Source organism: Podarcis tiliguerta (assembly GCF_965153285.1).
Source record: "Podarcis tiliguerta genome assembly, chromosome: 2".
In the NCBI taxonomy this organism is placed as follows: domain Eukaryota; kingdom Metazoa; phylum Chordata; class Lepidosauria; order Squamata; family Lacertidae; genus Podarcis; species Podarcis tiliguerta.
In genome coordinates this window covers 105,519,184-105,533,463 of record NC_139535.1, presented here as the reverse complement: position 1 = coordinate 105,533,463, position 14,280 = coordinate 105,519,184, and positions in this window count along the sequence as shown.

The following is a 14,280-nucleotide window of genomic DNA, read 5'->3' as shown; positions in this document are numbered from 1 at the left end:
TTTATTTGGCTGTTTGTATTGTTGTATGTTATGCTTATTGTATTTCTCTACTGGGGGGGTTATGTTATGTTGTAAATAAAATTTTCAATAGAAATATATATATTTTTAAAAAAGAGAATGAGGAATGAGGAAGTAGGAGAGATGGGGGGGGGGCGTGGAGATTCACTCAGGACAACACCATTATCCAAGAGGCTGTGTTCCAAAGCTTCTCTCTGTAAATATTGAATCAAAAACGGATGGTAAGAAACTTTTCCTTGTCTTTGTACATTCCTGGCAACCAGCTGTGGGAGTATCTTGCAGCCGCCTGATAACAGTGGAACTTCCTTGGCCGTTCCAGCTCCCTGCATACCCTCCAGAAAAAGAAACCCAAGTTATGGAGTGTTGGAGACCCTCTGGAACAGACTTTGTAGAACCCCGAAGCATTGGAAACCAACATCTGGAATGAGTGCATGAGGCTAAAGTTATCCAAAATCAACAACCGCAACATGCAACCATATTTTTGGCTATAATTTCCATCCATGGTGACATTTCATTCAGTTATTTATTCTATTTACTATTCTGGATTTATGTGAATATGGTTGTTGCTGCTGCTGCTGTTGTTTCTATACCTCTTTATATTTTTAAGAAAAAACCTCAAAGCAGTTTACAACACATTCAAACATCAAATTAAACAATCCAGAATAAAACATTGTTGAAGAAAGTCAAATAAAAAGTACTGTATACATTCAAAGAAAAATACTTGACAGGAAATATTATCTTAAACAATTCAAAACAAAACTTCACAAAGGAGGTCAGCTACTGAATACATAGCAAAGTTAACAAAAAACCCCATAAACATTGAAAAGAAAACATTACTGAAGGAAGTGAAACATAAAATGCACATTTAAAACAACATAATTAATAAGAGAATAAAATATCATCAGCATAGAACATATCTACTGCTGTTGCTGCCAATCCTGCCCATGGCAGTTCATGGCGGGCAGCAGCTGTGGCGGTTTGGGCCACAACCAAGAGAAAGCCAAGATGGCCTCTGGCCTCTTCAGCAGTCTCAGCTTTTTGTAGCTGGAGTCAATCAGGGCCCCATCCTCCCAGGCTGGGCAGGAAAAGGCCTGCAAAGCTGGGATCAGGTTTTCCAGGACTCACAACCAAGACTGCCTGGAACATTCCAGTACAATAGCCGACGGCATATTTAACCTTTCTCATTCCTCCAGATGTTTGGTTCCAAATCTCATCCGCCCCAGCCAGCATGGCCAATAGCAATGGATTATGGTAGTTGTAATCCAACAACATTTGGAGGGAACTAGGTTGCAGAAATCTGTTCTAGAGCATGCATGACTTGTCTGTGGTGTGGGTAGTATTATTTAGTTCCTGGAACTCCCTGGACAAGAAGAGAAGAGTCTACAGACTTGGCATTGATTTTCCTATGTATTGAGTATTTGTTTTATTGGGTCGGTGAACACTCTTTGCTTGGTGGAAGCATTGTGTAGATGGCCTCCATTGGAGGCAAAATATTCTCATTCTCTAGGCCGGTGGTTTTTCAACCAGTGTGCCATGGCACCCTGAGGTGCCTTGAATGATGGTCAAGTGTGCCATGGGCAACACCAGCCTCTGTCCCTCTTTCCTTCTCTCCCTTATCCAATGCCCTCTGGTATCTCTCCTCCCAAAGGCTTGCACAGCTTTTTGTTGCAGCAGCCCTGCTTACAAGCTCCGCAGGCGAATGTGCCTCTAGGGCTGGCCAGGGGGTGTTTCCCAGGGCCCTGTGGGGCAGTGTGAGGAGACACCTCTCTTTAAGGCAGCTCAGAGACCAGGGACAGCAGCAGCAGCCACCCGGAGGACTCCCAAGGAGAGTGGAGAAGAGAGGAAGCTGAAGGAACACTCCACAAGGGAGGGTGTTTGAAAAGGGGTGAGGGACTGCCAGCTGTGTGGGCGAGGGGCCATGGGGTGCCACAGAAAGAATGTAGTTGGTCAAGGGAGCTGTGGACCCCAAAAGGCTGAAAACCTCTGCTCTAGGCTGTTCATGCTTTGTCCATCTGCTACTAGCAATATGCTTCTTGGAGACCCGATTTCAGATATTGTGGTAATGGCTTCCTCACTCCAAATGTCAGCTGGGGAGAAGGCACTAATGGTTCTGATAGGGGAGAAGTGATGTCCCTTCCCCTACTTCTTCCCCACCTGGCGTGACCTCCAGTTACTTTAAGGAACGGAAACACTTTCTTCCCCTGGCTCCACACTGGATCTCAGCGGCCCAGAGAACAAAAGAACCTGTGACTCGCGCACGTAATTCCCTACAATTTAGTCCTTTCAACGAGACATATTACGATGGGCCTAGGGAAAGATGGTTTCACTTCTTAGAAAAGTACACAAAATTGTCCGCAGAAAGCATTCGTCATCATTCCACTTAATCAAAACGTAAGGATTAAATTCCACTCTGGCTTAGACCAGCAGAATCCCACTGACTTCAACAAGTATCCAAGATTGCCCTTGAGCTAATCTGAGTCAAATTCAGTGTTGGTATAAGCAATTCCGCTCCACCGGCCTAAGGTTAATTTTACCTTTGCATTGGCATAGCCTTTCACATAATGCGAGCAGTGGAAGGCATCTGATACAATTAATGTTAATCAAACTTAAACTCAAAATGAAGTCACTTTTCTTCACACATTTCCAAATTGATCATTAAAACTTGCCATCTCAAGATCCGGTAATGAGCAACTGCGTAGCTCACTTTGGTTCCCTTTTTAAACAGAGATATTCCCAATCATTCAAAGTTGAGATGCTTGGGGCATGCATAATCTTCCTCAGTTTGTCCCAAGATAAAACAACTTGGAAGTGATTTACTATGTGGGAGGTAGAATTCTTTATTATTTTGCTCTTACAGCTGCATCAAATGTTTGCTGTCCAAAATTGGTTTTAAATCATTTAAAAAAAAGCTTACAAGGTGATGTATAACACAATATAACAACAAAAGAATAAAAGGGAAATAGAAAACAAATTGGGAAAGAGACAGACTGACAGTGGAAAAAATCTAGAAGTATACATTTGCTAACTAATCCATCCTGATTTGTAGGGGCGATGGATATTCCAGCTCACCAGGATTGTAGATGAGTCTAAACAGATAAAAACATTGGCAGGATTATTGTAATAACCTGCAGTTTCATTTGTTGTTGTTGTTTAGTCGTGTCTGACTCTTCGTGACCCCATGGACCAGAGCACACCAGGCACTCCTGTCCTCCACTGCCCCCCTGCAGTCCGGTCAAACTCATGCTGGTAGCCTCGAGAACACGGTATTCTTGCCATCTCATTTTTGACCACATCCAAGGTTCATGGTTCTTATATTCCGGTTCCTATGCAATATTTTTCTTTATAGCATTGAACTTTCCTTTCACTTCCAGGCATATCCACAACTGCGCGACTTTTCGGCTTTGGCCCAGCCGCTTCATCAGCTCTGAATCAACTTGTACTTGTCCTCCGCTCTTCCTCAGTAGCATGTTGGACGCCTTCCGACCTGCGGGTCTCATCTTCCAGCATCATAACTTTTATATGCCTGTTGCCTTTGTCCATGGAGTTTCATAAGAGTATATATTTAAAGAAGAGGAATAAATGAACAAATTAAGTTAATTTGGATATGCAGAAGATATTAAAAATAAATTTTAGGAATTGCAGCAAGCGGGGGAAGGAAGTCAAGTTTTGAAATGTCAAAATGATTGTAAAATCAGTGAAATGTATAAATTTGAAAAGTATAAATAATTTCAAAAAAATAAAAAGATTGTAGATGAGTCTTGCCCATCCCTACTAACCAGGTATTCTTTCTAAACTGGAAATGCTGGCTATTAGACTTAAGGCCTGTTACATATTAAGTATCCATGGTTCCAGTTTCTCCTAAGTATAGGAAATTCTCAGAGAAGATGCAGTTCCTCCCCATGTCCAGTACAGTGGTACCTCTGGTTAAGTACTTAATTCAGGAGGTCCGTTCTTAACCTGAAACTGTTCTTAACCTGAAGAACAGTTCAGGTAATGGGGGCTCCCACTGCTGGAGACCCAAGTTTGGGAACCCCTGGTAAACAGTTGGAATCTCTGATCTATAGTCAAGACATGGATTAGTATTTGTTTATGCAGCTCATCCCAGTGTATGGCTCCTAGAGAGCAGGAGATCCTTGGCACCATTTTGAATCTGACCTTAGTTGGTGGACCTCAGGATTCTAGTGGAAACAAGAGAAATCCTGTGAGTCTTCCCTCACCTGTACAAGGCTGACAATTTGGGCATTCATTTATCTTAGCAAAGTTATCTGTGACTATTTTATAATTGCAACAAGTGGGATCCTTCAACTATGGCAGCCTTCTCTAACATGGAGCCCTCCAGATTTTTTGGAATACAACTCCCATTAGCCATGCTGCTGGGAGTTTTCTGGAGCATACCAAATAGGGAAAAGTGATCCGATAGCTAACACCTGGGTCCAATGGTATGCCTGTTGTTAGATTCCAAGCAAGGTACTTCACCAGTAGAATGGAGCTCATATCAGATGTGGTATCGTATGTGCTAAGTACTGCTGTCTGAAGATAAGAAGCACTCTGTAAGTACTAGTAATTACAACCATTGCTGCTTCATCTCTGGCACTGTAATTTTATATACCATTACAGGCATAAATTGTTAAGTCTTCTGAGAATAAAGTCAATGTTTGTATAAATAGTTCTATCCTTCCACAAAGGGAATTGATAAAAATTTAACATAATCACCGTAGAGAGCTTCTAAGGATCCGTCAATACAATGGATGTTAAGGTAATTATTTTTCTTTATTGATTGCAACATCAAAATCTTGCTAATATTTGCATTTTTTTCTTCCTGGTAAATATATTAGAAATGTATACTGATACCTTTTTGGTTAGTGTTTTTTCTTTTTTCTTTTTTAAAAGCAACAACAACACCCAGAAATATGAGAACAAATATGATGATTAATTTTCTTAGTAGTTGGTTGTCTGTCAGTGTTTGTTTGTGCAAGCTAATATCACAAAGCCTTATTGTCACTCTAGTTTGTTCCTGTATGTCTAAAGACTAAAAAACAGTATGAATATATCAAGTGTGTGTTGCTTATGAAGTAGGATTAAGTAATAATATTTGAATATTTTACCATTTCATTTCTCACCTAGAGGGAGTCTAAGGCTCTGTCCTAATTTCTTAACAGAATTTGAAAGAAATTAGGACAGAGCCTTAGATTCTCTCTAGGTGAGAAATTAAATAGTAAAATATTCAAATATTATTACTTAATCCTACTTCATAAGCAACACTGGCACTTGGGTTCAACTGAGGTCAGAATTCAAGTCATCACTCATCCATAAAACTCACTGAGGTGACCTTGGGGCTGCCACTTACAAGCCTGGGCCTACATCATGGGGCCACTGTGAGGATAAAATGGGGTAACACTCCTCATGCTACAGTGAGATATTTGGAAGAGCAGTTCTGCTAATTCCTTTACTTTTATCCTCTCCCTTCAGTTGCTTCTTTCAATGGCTTCTTGGTCCATCTAGCACAGTATTATCTATGCTGACTGACAGGGGCTCTCCTGGGTTTCAGGTAGGAGACATTCCCAGCCCAATATACCAAGGATTGAGCCTGGGGCATTTTTCATGCAGAGTATGTTCCCTCCTAATGAGCGACACCCCTGTGCTGTATTCAATGACAAGGTAACAGGAAAAGGTTAAACAAAACTACAAAAAACAGAAGTACTGTTCTTGGGAGACAGGGGGCGGGCTGGTGTGGAGGACTCCCTGGTTCTGAATGGGGCAACTGTGCCCCTGAAGGAGCAGGTGCGCAGCCTGGGAGTCATTTTGGACTCGCAGTTGTCTGTGGAGTCACAGGTTAATTCTGTGCCCAGGGCAGCTGTCTATCAGCTCCATCTGGTACGCAGGATGAGACCCTACCTGCCCGCGGACTGTCTCACCAGAGTGGTGCATGCTCTAGTTATCTCCTGCTTGGGCTACTGTAATGCGCTCTAAGTGGGGCTACCTTTGAAGGTGACCCAGAAACTACAACTAATCCAGAATGCAGCAGCCAGACTGGTGACTGGGAGTGGCCGCTGAGACCACATAACTGTTACGATATGGATGCAGTGCAGCTGCAAACTGCTAGCTTGAAAACATCACATGATGGGAATGTCGGAGCTGACTGTGGGAAACAGCCTTCCAGCCAGCTCACAGGGCAGTTCACCGGAAATTGCACAGAGTGTAATTTGAGACCTTCCTCATGTGATTGTACAGGAAGTCTTTGTCACTTGTTTGCCGGAGTCTGAAGTGAGCAGACACGTTTTATGTTATGCTGAAGAGTCAGAAATAAAGCCATGTAAAACCGTTTCTGACTATCTCTTTCCCCTGCCGGGGGAGCAGGAAAGAGTGGGTGTGTTCTTCCCATGCTGGGAAGAATCGCCTATTGAGACCTAGCCTGAGTTGCTGGGGAATGCAGCCAGGGAGGTCATCGGAACTCAAGCCGGGTGCCTGGAAGGGTTGCCAGCTTCTCCCGATAGAGTCTTGAATTCCAACAATAACACCGGTCTTGAAAGACCTACATTGGCTCCCAGCACGTTTTGGAGCACACTTCAAAGCGTTGGTGTTGACTTTTAAAGCCCTAAACAGCATTGGCCCAGTATACCTAAAGGAGCGTCTCCACCCCCCATCGTTCAGCCCAGACACTGAGGTCCAGCACTGAGGACCTTCTGGCGGTTCCCTCACTGTGAGAAGTGAGGTTACAGGGAACCAGGCAGAGGCCTTCTCAGTAGTGGTGCCTGCCCTGTGAAACGCCCTCCCATCAGATGTCAAGGAAATAAACAGTTTTAGAAGACATCTGAAGGCAGCCCTGTATTGGGACGTTTTTATTGTTTGACGTTTTATTATGTTTTTTATATATGCTGGGAGCCACCCGAAGTGGCTGGGGAAACTCAAATGGGAGGGGTACTAATAATGATAACTATAATAAATTTATTTGAGAGAAACGTATGCTAACAAATCTCAGCGCTCTTAACGAACTGCACAAATGTTTGGTGTGGATGTGACGTCTCTGTGGATGTGACGTCTCTGTTGCAGCATCCCCAAGTAGGAGTGGTCACATCATCATATACCAGTGCCACTTGTGCTCCTCTGACCCTGGTAAGCAGGAAATTTGGGTCCCTACAGATGGTGTATAGATGTGAGAAATAAACACAATGGCAGCAGCAGCAACAACAACAACCAAACAATTTACAGACTGTAGAAAACTTGCAAAAGGTTTGTGTATCTTATGGCAAATGCCTAGAATTTGACAAATATGGACATTCCAGTGTCAAAGCTGACAGCAACAAATATCAGCACTGGTATAAGCCTTTCATGTCAGACGTATGCATTGAATGTCAACCATTTCATTTCAATGCCATTGTTCACTGGACGGAACTCTTTGAGTTTCTGGATATTCACATTTGTTTGCATACACAAATTATGTATATAAAAAACTTTCAAGTGATGCATTGGGCATTTAACATTTTCTACTCAGAATAAACTTCTCCAGATGCCAATCCTGATGTTGTCAGAGCAGCAAAATCCACAACAGGATTGGTGGGTGGGCATGCTAACCCATTGGGACGACTCCATTGCTTCCATGTAGTTCTGAATTCCTTGCCCTGATCTTGGACTCCGTGAACTTGAAGCACTGCTTCCAGCCTGAGTAGAGCCTCACCTTTCCTGTCACCTACCCTGAGTATAAAGGCTGCTATGACTCTACCTGTTGCTAAGCCTGTACCTCTACAGTAGTTCAGTACTCTACAGAGTTCAGTAAATATATCTACCTTACTTATGAGTAAGAGGCTGAGTTGTTGTGGTCTGAGTGGGAGTCAGGACAGCTTCCTAAATTTACCATGGTTTTCCAATGTATTTCATATTCAAATGTTTTTTGTATTTGTATTTATACTTGTCCCCTGACATCTTTGGCTACTATAATTATAACTGTTGTTTCCCCCCTGATTATTACTGTTTTTATTGTTGTGTTTTGTTGTATGTTGTGTTTTTATTGTCCTGCAAACCTCACGGTATTTCTATGAAACAAAAGGCAGTGCACAAGGAATTTAAATAAATAAGTCTACAGTAAGAGCTATAGCATAAGACTTGCAGACTTTGTATATTTAGTTTTGAGTTCATTGCAATATTGGCGTGCCCCGTTATCAATAGACCCTTAAATCAAATTTATGTTTTAAAAGAAGTAGCAAGTTGGGCACAGTAAGGCACAGTGAATTAATAAACAGACTAACCTCTTCCAAATGTCAGTGGTAAGGAAACCACAACTGTGAAATTTTTTGAACAGCAATGACCATTTCTTCAATACTGGAATAGGGCAATGCCATTGGAAAATAAATAAATAAACAAGGACATTTGTGATGCTATTTGTTTCTTATTTCATTCATTATTCAAATACATTATTTTATACTCATTACATAAAAACAAAAACTGGCCCTCTTGTTCTTGATGATTGGTGGACATACTGCTTCTTCAGAGGAAACAGGTTAAGTCTCGTGCTTTTTTTCTTACATTCTTTTTCACTAAAGTGAAGAAATAAAATTGATGGGAGAAATTTCTCAAACGGATGCAAGGCTAAGTCCCTTGGTGTTTGCAAACTGTTCTGAAAGTACAAAGAGCTGTTTTGTTGCTGAAAATTGCTGCTATTTAAAATTTTCCCCATGTATCAAAGTGTCAGTAGCACCTGCGGAAACATAGATGTGCTATGTTTGAACCCCCACCTGTGCTGAAAAAAAAGAAAATGAGAGAGTTAGTGTGACTTGAAAAGTAAGGAGAAAGCCCTCAGACTGAAAGCAAGGCTCTATTATTACTTTTTGAAATCTTTTCTATACGTCATTTAGTGGGTATAGTTTTGAAATGCCTAGAAGGGAACATAAAACCTTACTCTTCTCTCATCATTGTACCACTTAGAAAGTGGAAGGTACGAATGGCCGTAACCCTGGAACATTGTTAACAGAGCTTGGGACCAAAGGGGCTTGTAAGATGGAAGCTTTGATAACCGAAACATAAAGATGTCACTGTCAACTTTCTCCAAATATACACGTTTGTTGTAAATGTCACATAAACCTGCAGCTAAGTGATGGATCACAACTGTCTGCATTTTCCAAGGATGGCTCTGGATAGAACTTTTAACTCCTTTGTGAATGTTGCCTCTCTTACAGTGACCATGAAGCCATTACAAAAGGAATTTTGTTCCAGTTTGATAGGCATGGTTCTGGTTTTGTTCTGGTTCAGAAAAAGTTCAGAGTTTTGCACACATTTGGGTAGCCATTGGTAGAGTCCTGGCAGGGGGAGATACGGTGGTGGAGGTTGAGTGGGCCAAGTGAGGAGAAGACATTTTTGTGCTATCTCACCTGAGCCTTTGCCCAGTTGAATGTCAGGACAAGTGAATAGCAAAATCAGTGTCATCCCGGATTTAATCATGGATGAGGATGTTGACCTGGAAGAGAGAGGGATAAGCCTTTCCCAAATTTGTTTATCAGGTTTCCTGGTGAAGCATCAGCATCAGCTTGGTGGATGGCGAGAGGATATTGCTTCGATTCATAGATATTCCAGCTCACTGAGCAAGAGCCCTTTCAAGTAGTTCTTCAGAAATGAGTCCCTGCAATATTGTTGGGTTATTAAGACAGGGTGCTGCCTGATGGCCTTCATTCTTCAGAAGATGGAAGTGGGTGTTGGAGATGCTGTTGAAAAGCCCACATGTAATATTGGGGAGTGTTAATATCAAAGCTAAGGCCTCCTTGTTGGAAGGACTCAACTCCTATGGCAACCACAAGAATGTTTTACATTATATATCTGTCCGGTATATAACTGAGCTTATACTTGATTTGGTGTTCTGTTCAGAATGATGATGATCTGTGATGTCCTGGGCATATCATTACCTGCTCAGGTTTGGGCTGCTGTTGACATCTGATACCTTCCACAGGGGTAGGAAACCAGTTACAGGTGAGCACCTCTGAAGAAATAAATTACTCTTGGGGATCTTCCTACTGGCAGTTCTATTATAGCCCCGGTTGATCTTTGGAAGAGAGAAACTACCCAGACTATTAGCACAATTGCTTCAAAATGCCCTCTCCCACCACACAAAGTTCAGCTGCCTCCTTGGTTTTGTGAGGAACGATCAAATGGCAGGGAAGGTGACTACAGGGGAAAGCACATGGAAAATGGATTCAGTTTGCATTTACAGATGAAACTACCCAATTCACACTTCCCAAAACAAGATGCGAACTGAAACACTCTTTCAAAATTCATGTTTCTTCACATTTTGCAACACAGTTCTCTGGCCTCTTGTACAATTTTTACAAATAATGTGAACAAAAATGCATATGCCAGGGTAAATTAGGCATAAAAACGCTTGTATTCGTGGGGGAAACATGCACAGATGCATTGCTTAAGGAGAAATTGCTTTGTAAAAATGTGTGCATTGGGCAAAATTGCATACACATATTAGGGGAAATTCACACTAAAATGATGCTGAATTTTCATGAAGACTTAAAAAAAATAAAAAATGAATGGATATAGAATTGTGGGGAAGTGACCTTAAGACAGGAAAATGAGCTGAGAAAAACTGAAATTGATACTCTCATCCCTAGCCATGGGTCACCTTTTTAAAAAAGTGATAGAGCCCAATGTTTTGTCACTTGAAAAGAGATGATGGACAGCAAGGCCCCTCTCAATCTCTAGTCAGTTTGCAGTCCCTTTTCCAAGAGAAATGAAAGCATTTCACGCACTCTGCAAGCCATCTTCTTTCAAGCTGCAAATCACTTGGAAACGTCCTTTTAAGGCTGCAGTTTTATGCTCACTTACCTAGGAGTAGGGACGCGGGGTGGCATTGTGGGTTAAACCACAGAGCCTAGGACTTGCCGATCAGAAGGTCGGCAGTTTGAATCCCCACGATGGGGTGAGCTCCCATCGCTCGGTCCCTGCTCCTGCCAACCTAGCAGTTCGAAAGCACGTCAAAGTGCAAGTAGATAAATAGGTACCACTCTGGCGGGAAGGTAAACGGCGTTTCCATGCACTGCTCTGGTTCACCAGAAGTGGCTTAGTCATGCTGGCCACATGACCCAGAAGCTGTACGCCGGCTCCCTCAGCCAATAACGCAAGATGAGCACCGCAACCCCAGAGTCGGTCACGACTGGACCTAATGGTCAGGGGTCGCTTTACCTTTACCTAGGAGTAAGTCCCAATGAACTCAATGGAACCTTCTTCTGAGTAGATGCATATAGTTTTTCAGTGTAAAGAAGGTGATATGTAGGACGATCTGCAAGGTAACATCCCCATTGAAAACACTTTTACCCAGTGCTTTTTTTCTAAAAAAAAAAAAATGTTTAGGGGTACTCTCATTTTCCTACTCAAATTGACATACTGCCCCTCAATGAGGCCAAACTTAGATTCACAAAATGTTTAGGGATATGTGTACCCCTGCGTGCCCCCAGAAAAAAGCACCTCTTTTACCCCTTGCTTGATCCCCTGCAGAAAATCACAGAAATGACAGGCACTCCTTTTCCAGAAGAGTCGCCATTTCATCTCAGCACTAATACTGTACCAATGTGCTCAGTAAGCCGACAGTGTGCATGGCTTCTATTTATATGCTAACTTCATTTTATAAAATACTGCAAGCTGCTCTGCTTGTAAATCTCTCAATAATTATCTGTTTCAGTGCCTTCTTCTTGGAAGCGAGTCCTTTGATCAACAAAATAAGCTTGGGGGCATGGTAAATATACAGCATTCTCCCTCCGGTCTTCATGGCCTAGAGGGCCTGAAGAACAAACATTTGTGTGCTTGTGTGTGTGTGTGTGTTAAGAAAGAGAAGGTAACATTCTGACCTAAGGTGAAACAAATTCACATCCAGGAAAGTCCGTTCCCGCAATGTGTTGCCATATCATGTAAATATGAATATATTTGCTTATTTTGCATCATTGTGTTTCCATGTCAGGTTTAGCACTTCTCTCACACAAGACACAAAACGCTGCCAGTTTAACTAGTTGAGGTTTATTAGCAACAACAGGCTTCCAGCAATCCAAGCTTCCCACAACTCATTTCTCACTATCAGAGTCAGTTGACTCAACTGGCTTCCTGCCCTTCCCAAGGCTAGATATACCCCAGGCCTCCCCCGGCTTCCTGCTGCCCCTCCTTTGTTCTAATCAGTGGCGTAGTGTGGGGGGTGCAGGGGGGGGGCTGGCCACACTGGGCACAACATCGGGGGGGGGGCGCGCTCGCACTCGCAGCTCTCTGCCCCTACCTGGATCACTCACTCTCTCTCACTGCAGTGCTGGCTGTGCGAATCCGATCCGAGCCGCCGGGTCACCGCCCACTGTGGGGGGGAGGGTGCCAGGCGTGCGGTGCGGTGAGAGAGCGAGGGACTATCTGGGGGAGGGACAGTGCAGCGGGGGGGGGGGGGGGCGCAAATTACTTGCCTTGCCCCGGGTGCTGACAACCCACGCTACGCCACTGGTTCTAATCGCTTGCTCCGCCTCCTACTTCTTGGAGACTCAGGTGCAGCCAATTCCTCCTCCTCCTCGGGAGTTGAATCCAACTCCCTCCTACCACCTGCATCCTGCTCCTTCATCTCTGTGCTGCTGCGAAAACTTACAGGCAGCGTTCCAGAGTGAAGGGCTTCTCTCACTTTTGTTGTGTGAAAGAATCAAGTTTCTATTTTCGTCTGCCCACTGGTGGAGGAAGAGGAGTTGGGGGGTAGGGTGACATTGCGGCTGCCCCCTCGCCCGCGCTGGGCGCCATGCCCTGCAGGCAGTGCACCATGCCCCCTGGATGCGTGCCAGCCCCACCCCCGCATGCTCTCTGCCCCCTGGTGCCAGAGCATGAAACTCCACCACTTCCTCTGCCTCTGCCTCTCCCTCTGCAGATTCCTCTCTGCTGGCCATGTCTCTGACATTCCACAAGTCAAGAAAGAGTGCGCAGGTAGGGAACTTGTAGCCTTCCAGATATTGCTGGACTACAACTCCCATCATCTCTGAACATTGGTCATCCTCATGGGGGATGTAGTCCATATCTGTAGGAACACAGCTTCCCCACCCCTCCCTGTCTACTAACCACTGAGCTCCTCTACCACACTCTCCAACTTTTGGGATTCTGCTAGTTACTGCATTCAATTTCAAGTGACCTATAGCAACAAAAAGCGGAAAGAACAGAGAGCAGTTGTTCTCTGAACAATGGGAAACAAAGAACAAAGGAAACAGGAAACCAGTAACGTCACATCTCGTCTCCCTTTCCCGTGAGACTCCAACAGTACCTGGACTCTGTGGAATGTAAACAGAGTCCTGTGACTGCAAGCAGCTGCACAGTGAGGAAACAGAAACTAACATCGATGAGGAAGAGGATGAAGAAGAAGATCCAAAAAAAGGGTTGCTCTTACGGGATCTACACACACATTCCTAAAGATAACACATTTCTTTCATTAAGGCTCCAGAGCCCTCATCTTTTCTTCCTCATTCAGCAGCCCTGTCTTCATTCTTCACTCTTTGCATGAAGTGCTGGGCAGATGCAGTTGCCATGAAATCCTATGAGTTATCCTTATAGATTATCCTCAGGTTTGATGAAAGGAGATAGCCAGAGGCACATTTCCACTGATAAATTGTTTTTAAAGCACTGGCTCACTTAGAAGGACTCTTACACACTATGATGTATGCACACTGTTAAAAGGATATTCTTGCCTTCTCTCTCTCTTTTTTTTCTAAAAAGAAATAATATATCTGGGAAGCACAGTTCATGATTTCATGATTCACAGGAAATATAACTAGAAGGGGATCCAAATTGGAGGGGTTAATTTTCTGTACGCTTCCCCTCTATGCACCCTCTTTTGTCATTCCACCCCAAGGTGGTGAGAAGCAGCAATGATATTCCTGTAGGGGGAGATAAAAGGCTGACATCACAGCTCCACATAGCCAATCTGATTTGTCTGTGTTGCCAAGGGCAAGCAAAGCCCTCCCATTGCCCTCACTGTCAACAGAGGTAGGAGGTGCTGGAGACAGAGAACATATCAACCTACAAATGAAATTTACCCCATAGTTCCTGATTGGCGGGACACGGATGGCGCTGTGGGTTAAACCACAGAGCCTAGGACTTGCCAATCAGAAGGTCGGCAGTTCGAACCCCCGCAACGGGGTGAGCTCCCGTTGCTCGGTCCCTGCTCCTGCCAACCTAGCAGTTCGAAAGCACGTCAAAGTGCAAGTAGATCAATAGGTACCACTCCTGCGGGAAGGTAAACGGCATTTCCGTGCGCTGCTTTGGTTCGCC